Source organism: Myodes glareolus, chromosome 24, assembly GCF_982192425.1.
Source record: "Myodes glareolus chromosome 24, mMyoGla1.1, whole genome shotgun sequence".
NCBI lineage: Eukaryota > Metazoa > Chordata > Mammalia > Rodentia > Cricetidae > Myodes > Myodes glareolus.
Window position 1 is genome coordinate 40,913,544 of NC_142049.1, and position 7,326 is coordinate 40,920,869.

A 7,326-nucleotide genomic window follows, 5' to 3' on the forward strand; every position below is an offset into this window, starting at 1 on the left:
TAAAGACTCAAATCCCTCAGAGAGCCCTGAGACCTGTCACACTGTTCTCTCAACAAGGAAGGTGAAGACACATGTAGTGAGACGGTGGGAAAATGCTCTGTCCAAATTCCCAGTCCTAGGAGATGTCGGAACCAAGACCAGAGTTAGGCTACCAGCTTGGTTCTCAGCACTTTTCCCTTTGTCTCTCATGATTTTGATGCTTTCCAATTTTGGGAGCTTTCCAATTAAACAAGCATTAAAGTTTCTTTTCCTACCTGACATCTACAAGTCAGGAACCAAAAAATGAGTAGGATCTGGATAAAAGGATGAGAAAACGGGCAGATGGGTTTCACAGCAAAAAGGCACGTGTGTGCTCCATCAAAGATGCTCAGCACTGAGGCAAGTTTGGTTAGTAGGTTCCATGGCAACCTCAAAACTCTATCTGGTTCTCATTGGCTAAGAGGGCCAATGATGTCATAAAGCAGGTTTAAGCCAACATGAATCTCAGAAGCCATGTGTGAAAAGTGACAGAGTGGACACCTGCAGGAAGATGAGAGCAGCCCCACATGGCTACAATATGTGCATCTGAGATTCACATCACCCAGCCCAGAATTGACAGTTTCTGTTTCCAAGACCCTTAGTAAAGGAACTGTGAACTAACTTCACGTGTAATAGTTTCTAACAAGTGGCCATTAATAAAGTCACTTATCTTTCCACATGATTTTCACATTTCACCAGAGAGCACTGATGTATTTCCATGCACAATGATGTCCTTGGTAAGTGTCTTAGTTACTGTTTTAGTGCTGGGAAGAGCCACAATAATCAAGGGAAGTATTCTGACAGGAAAGATTTAATTAGGGACATGTTTAGAGTTAGAGTCACTCTATGATCATCATACCAGAAAGCAGACATCCTGTCATTGCTCTGCAGTATAGCTGAGAGAATTTTATCCTGATCCACAGGGTGGTGAAAGCAGAGAGGAGAGAGAGAGAGAGAGAGAGAGAGAGAGAGAGAGAGAGAGAGAGAGAGAGAGTCCGTGGCTGTCAGCTGGAACATGGAAGTGACTAGAAAATGTTCCGTGAAATTTGGGAATTCAAGAGGGGAAGACTAATGTGCTATTCTGCACTTTTAGTGTTTAGTTAAAGAGCTAAAAATGTAAAATCATGAATAGAGCATGGATTGTCTTTCAATCAGTGCATGACTTCTTTTCTCTTAGCATGCATAGAGGCTATCCGGTAACCAGGCAACCTACAGAAACAGGGGGAAGTTAATGGCTCCCGATATGATTAGCACATTCACCAGACACACAGTTTCTTTGGGCCTAGGTATGGAGTTTACGCTTATTGATCTAGGTGGCAGAAACAAAGAAGAGACCTAGGCCTCTAAATTGTCAGTTCTGGGGTATGCTGTTATCAGGTGTTCTGATCGTGGGTGCTGTGGGTCTGTGGGGGCAGCAGGATGTAACTCTTTCTCTTGGGTTGCAGTGATTATCTCTGCTGATGTCCTAGAGAGTAAAGCACAAGTACTGAATTTCCTGAACTAAAACCATCAGTAACCTGAGGTGACGGTGAGCATAAGGACTTAGGAATCTGTTTTTTTATGAACTAAAGCAAGAGTTTTTATTTTTTTTTAAAAAAAGAGCTTTTTTTAAAAAAAGAAAGCAAACATTTTTTCATTATACATACCAATCCAAGTTCCCACTTCCTTTCCTCTCCCATTCCCTCCATATACCCCCCACCCCATCCATATCCACGCTTTAGAGAGGATAAGGCACATTGCATTGGGGAACGTTGAAGGCCCTCCCCACTGTATCGAGGCTGAGCAAGGTATCAATCCAAAGAGACTAGGCTCCTAAAAAGCCAGTACAAGAAGTAGGGCAGTGGCACCTCAATCTGCCCTAGCCATGCAATTATCAACAACATTCAGATGGACTAGTTTGATTCTATACTTGTTCCTTCCTAGTCTGGCTGGAGTTGGTGAGCTCCCATTAGCTCAGGTAGACTGTTTCAGTGGGTGTACCCATCATGGTCTTGACCTCTTTGCTCAGAGTCATATTCCTCCAACTCTTCAATCCGACTGTGGGAGCTCAGTCTAGTGCTCCAATGTTGTTCTCTGCCTCTGTTTCCATAAGTTTCTGTATGAAGGCTCTATGGTGATATTTAAGATATTCATCAATCTGACTACAGGGCAAGACCAGTTCAGGCACCCTCTCCTCTATTGCTTAGGGTTTTAGCTGGGGTCATCCTTGTGGATTCCTGGGAATTTCTCTATAGTCAGGCTTCTTGCTAACCCCATAATGGATCCCTTAATCAAGGTATCTCTTCATGTTCTCATCCCTGTCGTTCTTCCATCTCAACTATGCTGTTCCCTTAAGATCTCCTTGTCCTTTCCCTTTTTCTATCCTCTTCCCCTTCTACCCTTCCTCCTCCGCACCCTTATATTCCCAATTATGTCAGAAATCTTTTAAGGGAGCTAAAACCAGAGCTTGCTTATTCTTCTACCTATCTGAGCTCTTATGAATCAGCAGCTTTGGGCCAGTAGTAATTTTATGTTCTTGGATATCTGTCCATATCATAAATGGATGCTATTGCATGAACCATAACCACTGACAAAATGCCTGCTGATGAAGATACTTGTAGGAAGGCAGATCACTGCTTTTAATCAGGAGAGGGGAATGAAGGCCTGGCAGCAGAAAATGTTTCACACATAGCTAGGGGAATGTGATCAGTGAGGCCCCAAAGCATAGAAAACAGTTCTGAACTGGGGGAATTAATCTCCCAATATGTAAGTGAAGGGAAGTCAGCTACAGTGAAAATAGACAGCATAAAAACAGCCACTTTATCCACAAATCATTAACATCAAAAAATATTGCCTTTTGGTTTAAACCCTTCACTCAAAGCTCAGGTGAGTTGCTTCCGAGAAGATGGTGGAGCAAATACTGTATAATGTTGTGGTTTGTAGCAAGATGGAGTTGTGGGAGGAAATTTGAAGAGAGACAACTGGTACTGAGGAGCATTTAAGGGATGATACAGAAACCTAGCGCAGTAGAAACATCCTCAACTATATAAAGGCGATCCGAATGAGGTCTAATAATGGGAGATACAGAATCCCAATTGGCCATCTCTTGTTGCCCACGAGGTTTCTGGCACTGGGACTGGATTGCATTCATCTGAGTTGACGAATCCCAGGGAAATCCACAAACAACTCAGGCTGTTGATAAAATAACGGGGGCGTTCTCTGCCAAATGATGGTGGTATCCAATTGCTGAGGACAATCCCCACACATCTTTTTTGAACACGAATTCAAGCCGATGCCTACATTGAGCCTTCACCACTGTCTTCTAGTGTCTTTGGTTTGGGAGGGTACTCTGCAGGCTACAACAGAGAAACACAAACACTAACCCAGCCACAAAACCTTTGACCTATAACAATTCCTGCCTACAAGATATGCTAGGACAACAGTGGCGCAGTACTTGTGGGAATAGCCAAGAAATGTCTGATTTGACTAAAGGTCAACTCTGTGAGATGAAACACATATGTGACACTGCTTAGGTGAACAAGAAACAGAAACTAGATAATACAGAGACCTAGTTTGTAACATGAAAGGGCTGGGCCTGCTTGTTCGTGTTTCTGTCCTGCCCGGCTCCCCAGCTGTTTAGTCCCAGAGAAAATCACACACAGGACTCTGTAAGTTATAAAGCTGATTGGCCCGTTCGGTCAGGCTTCTTACTGGTTAACTCTCACATCTTGATTAACCCATTTTTCTGATCTATGTTAGCCATGTGACTCAGTACCTTTTTCAGTGGGGCAGCTCACATCCTGCTGCTTCAGTGATCTGGGCAGGAGTGGGAAGAATCAACTTCCTCCTCCCCAGAATTCTCCTGCTCTCCTTGCATCATTTCCACTTCCTGTCTGGTTTCCCCGCCTACACCTCCTACCTGACCAATCAGCGTTTATTTAAAACATGATTGACAGAATACAGACAATTCTCCCACACCACTAGGTAAAATCAAATGCTACTGGTCTAAAAAACAATAACAGAATAATGGCTCCCAATGTTACTCTGTTATGCTCATAGAATGATAGTTTATTCAGCCATCATCAGACAGACTTCTTTTCTTTAGCACATGGAACAAATACAAAGACCCACAGGCTGACTTTATGCAGAAACAGAGAGACATGAAGCACACAACAGTAAATGAGAAGTATCCATCAAATCCCTACCCTCAGAGCTCAGGGAATTCTGTAGAAGGTGAGACAGAAAAAGAGTAAGTACCAGAGGGGTGGTTGGAAGACCCCAGAAGTACAAAGCCTTATACAAGAACTGAACAATGCTCATATTAACTCACATAGACTGAAGCAGCAAGCACAGGGCCTACAGGAGACTGCATCAGGTCCTCAGCAAACATATCCAAGCACTCACTTTTGTGTTTTTATGGGACTCCTAAGTATGTGAACAAGTGTGTCTCTGATTCTTGTGATTTCTTGTGGGATCTTTTCCTTCTTGGCATGCCTTATATAATGTCAATGTGATGATCTTGTTTGATCTCCTGAGTTGGATCCACAAATCCCATATGAAGATTGAAGAAGAGACCCTACTTTGTGAAATTGTCATCTGACCTCCACACTGCACGTTTACTCTCCCATAATAAAAAAGAAGCAAAAGTAATCAAAAATCATTAAGTAGCTTCCATGTGTGGTGTAGAGATGGTTCAGTTATTTAGAGAGCATGTATTGCTTATGTATATGTCCTGAGTTATATGAGTTATGCTCATAGAATGATAGTTTATTCAGCCATCATCAGACAGACTTCTTCCCTTTAGCACATGGAACAAATACAAAGACCCACAGGCTGACTTTATGCAGAAACAGAGAGACTGACAATCTCTGAGTTCATATGCTCTTTGATAGTGCTCCTGCTGTGTCTGGAAGACACGGTTTCCTTGACCTTATCCCTAACCACTGGCTCTTATAATCATTCTGCCTCCTTCTCTACATAAACCCAGAACTTAGGGGGTGGGTTTGATGAAGTCATTCAATTTATGACTGAAGGCTCCAAAGTCTCTCATTGTGAATTGTGACCAGTTGTGGGTTTCTGTGCTGATTCCCATCTAATGCAAGAAGAAACAGCTCTGATGTGGACTGGATAAGACACTGATCTATGGATGCAGTGATTTGTCTTTAGGACTCACTTTCTGGCTGCATTCTTTTAGCAGAATAGTCGTATTAGGTTTGACCACAGCTCCATACACTATCTAGTCATATATTCTTGGCCGCGTAAGCAGTGTCATGTACTATGTTACTTCATTTATTTGGAAGCATGGACTCAAGTATCTCAGGACAGTCTCTGTTTATGTAGCTGACAACAAATTTCAACACCTGATCTTTCTTCTTCCACTGATAATGTTGAAGGGGATGGGATGTCAGATTTAAAAAAAGAAAATGTATAATAGCCACTTACACTTGAAAGCTCAGATTTAAAAATTTTTATATTACATATTTGGTGTCATTGAGTGACACACTACATACTTAGCTCACAGGCCGGGTGACATTTTGACAATGATTTTCTTTTTGTCACTGCTAATAAAGGTTAAAACTTACAATGTTTTAGACTATCAGATATCCATCGACAAATGCATGCAGAGGCCTCTATGGTGGCATCCAGAAATCCTTCAGGAAGAACTTGAAATTCCCATTTGTTTTGTGTGGAATAATGCAAAGAACTAATAACAGATCACAGGACAGTAAAACTTCACTATTGCAGGGCCCTTAAAAGCGTATTACCAGATGCACCATGATGTCAAATGAGGCGGTTTGTTGTTGTTGTTGTTGTTGTTGTTGTTGTTGTTGTTGTTGTTGTGTTTTGTGTGTGTGTGTGTGTGTTCTGACTAAGGTGTGAATGGTCCCATCCCTAGAGTCATGGAGATCACTGTGATCAGTCCCATGAGTCTCAAGGAACTGCTGGTGACTTGGTAATTAGGTTTTCATAAGAATCGCAGTGAAAAAAAACACACACTAAAATAACAATAGTGAAATCGATTCACATCTTTTCTTCCATTCACTGCTAGAGGGATCATCACGACTGGATGTTTCAAATAATTATTCCACTCTTTAAATCTGTCGTTTGTTCTGACTATTTATACACAGGTCCTGGAGAGATGGCTCATTGGCTAACAGTGCTGGCTTCCCTTGCAGAGGTCCCAACACAGCAAGTACTTCACGACCATCTCTACCTGTAGCTCCAGGGAATCTGACACCTTTTCCCTCTGGTGTCCCTCTGAGAGTGTGTGCTCAGACGATAGATTTTCACACTACAAGTACATACTCATAAAGAAAATAATAAATATTTGAAACAGAATACATACATGGACAGTATCTGTAGTGCATCCATTAAAACATATGCATGTTTAAACCTGTGTCAATTCTTGTACCTATGAATGTGTATAAAGTATGGTAAATCCAAACTCTAGAAAGGAAACAAAGATAGGTAATGTTTAGTGGAGAGATAGAACAGGGTATAGGCAAAAGGGCATATGCATCATGAGAGTGGCGATAATAAGGCTATTTTTTCTAGTTTCAACTGTCATACCCTTTTGTTTGTTTTATGGTGATAGATATGTGAATTCAACTATGTAATGAAGTAACAATAACCATTTTTATATTTCAAAAGAATCCAGCAAGTGTTATTCCTTTGAGCCAGTGGTCATAAAAAGTTGGATTTTCTTTTAAATTCCGCTGACAATTAGACTAGTAGAAATCACATATAACTAGCCAATAAATACATCGTTCATTTCAACCAACTCAGAAAAACTTGCTATAATTTTTACAAACTGTTCTGTGGGGAAGACTTTTGAAACCTGAATTTTCCTTTATTTCCTTCCATTTAAAATTAAATCAAATAATGATAGAATGCTTTTAAAATATTATTTAATATTTAGTATTTATTTGCATAATTTATAGTTTGAGAAAATAAAATGTGTATCTATCAGATATTCCTTCAGCCCTAGAATCCCTTTGTCACGTGAGAAATGTAAAGATCTTCCTGGTTCCTGTAAGTGCTGCAGAGGGCACAGACTCATTACTCCTGGGTGTGCCACATGCAGGAAGCACTGTGACTTCTGACAAAGTCACATTCTTAGTTAGTGGTGACTTTAAATAACTTTTATAAGCCAACACGTTGTAATCATATTTGGATCCTCTTTTGCACACTCCATGCCTAGTCTGATAATAAATAAACAAACTGAATGGACTGCAAGGATCTGACTCACAGTGTGACTGACTCAGGAAGAGTAGAGAACATTTTTGAAACCCACATGTCAACTCATTTCTCATGTAATGGTGACTACAA

General features: G+C 41.0%; 1 long non-coding RNA gene across 1 annotated transcript; it reads left to right on the top strand.

Moving 5' to 3' along the window:
- Positions 1-503: 503 nt before the first annotated feature.
- On the top strand, positions 504-6,369 carry LOC148118184 (uncharacterized). Its single transcript, XR_015736259.1, has 3 exons — positions 504-755; positions 1,464-1,546; positions 6,126-6,369. It is a non-coding gene; the product is annotated as an uncharacterized LOC148118184 (long non-coding RNA).
- Positions 6,370-7,326: the final 957 nt, after the last annotated feature.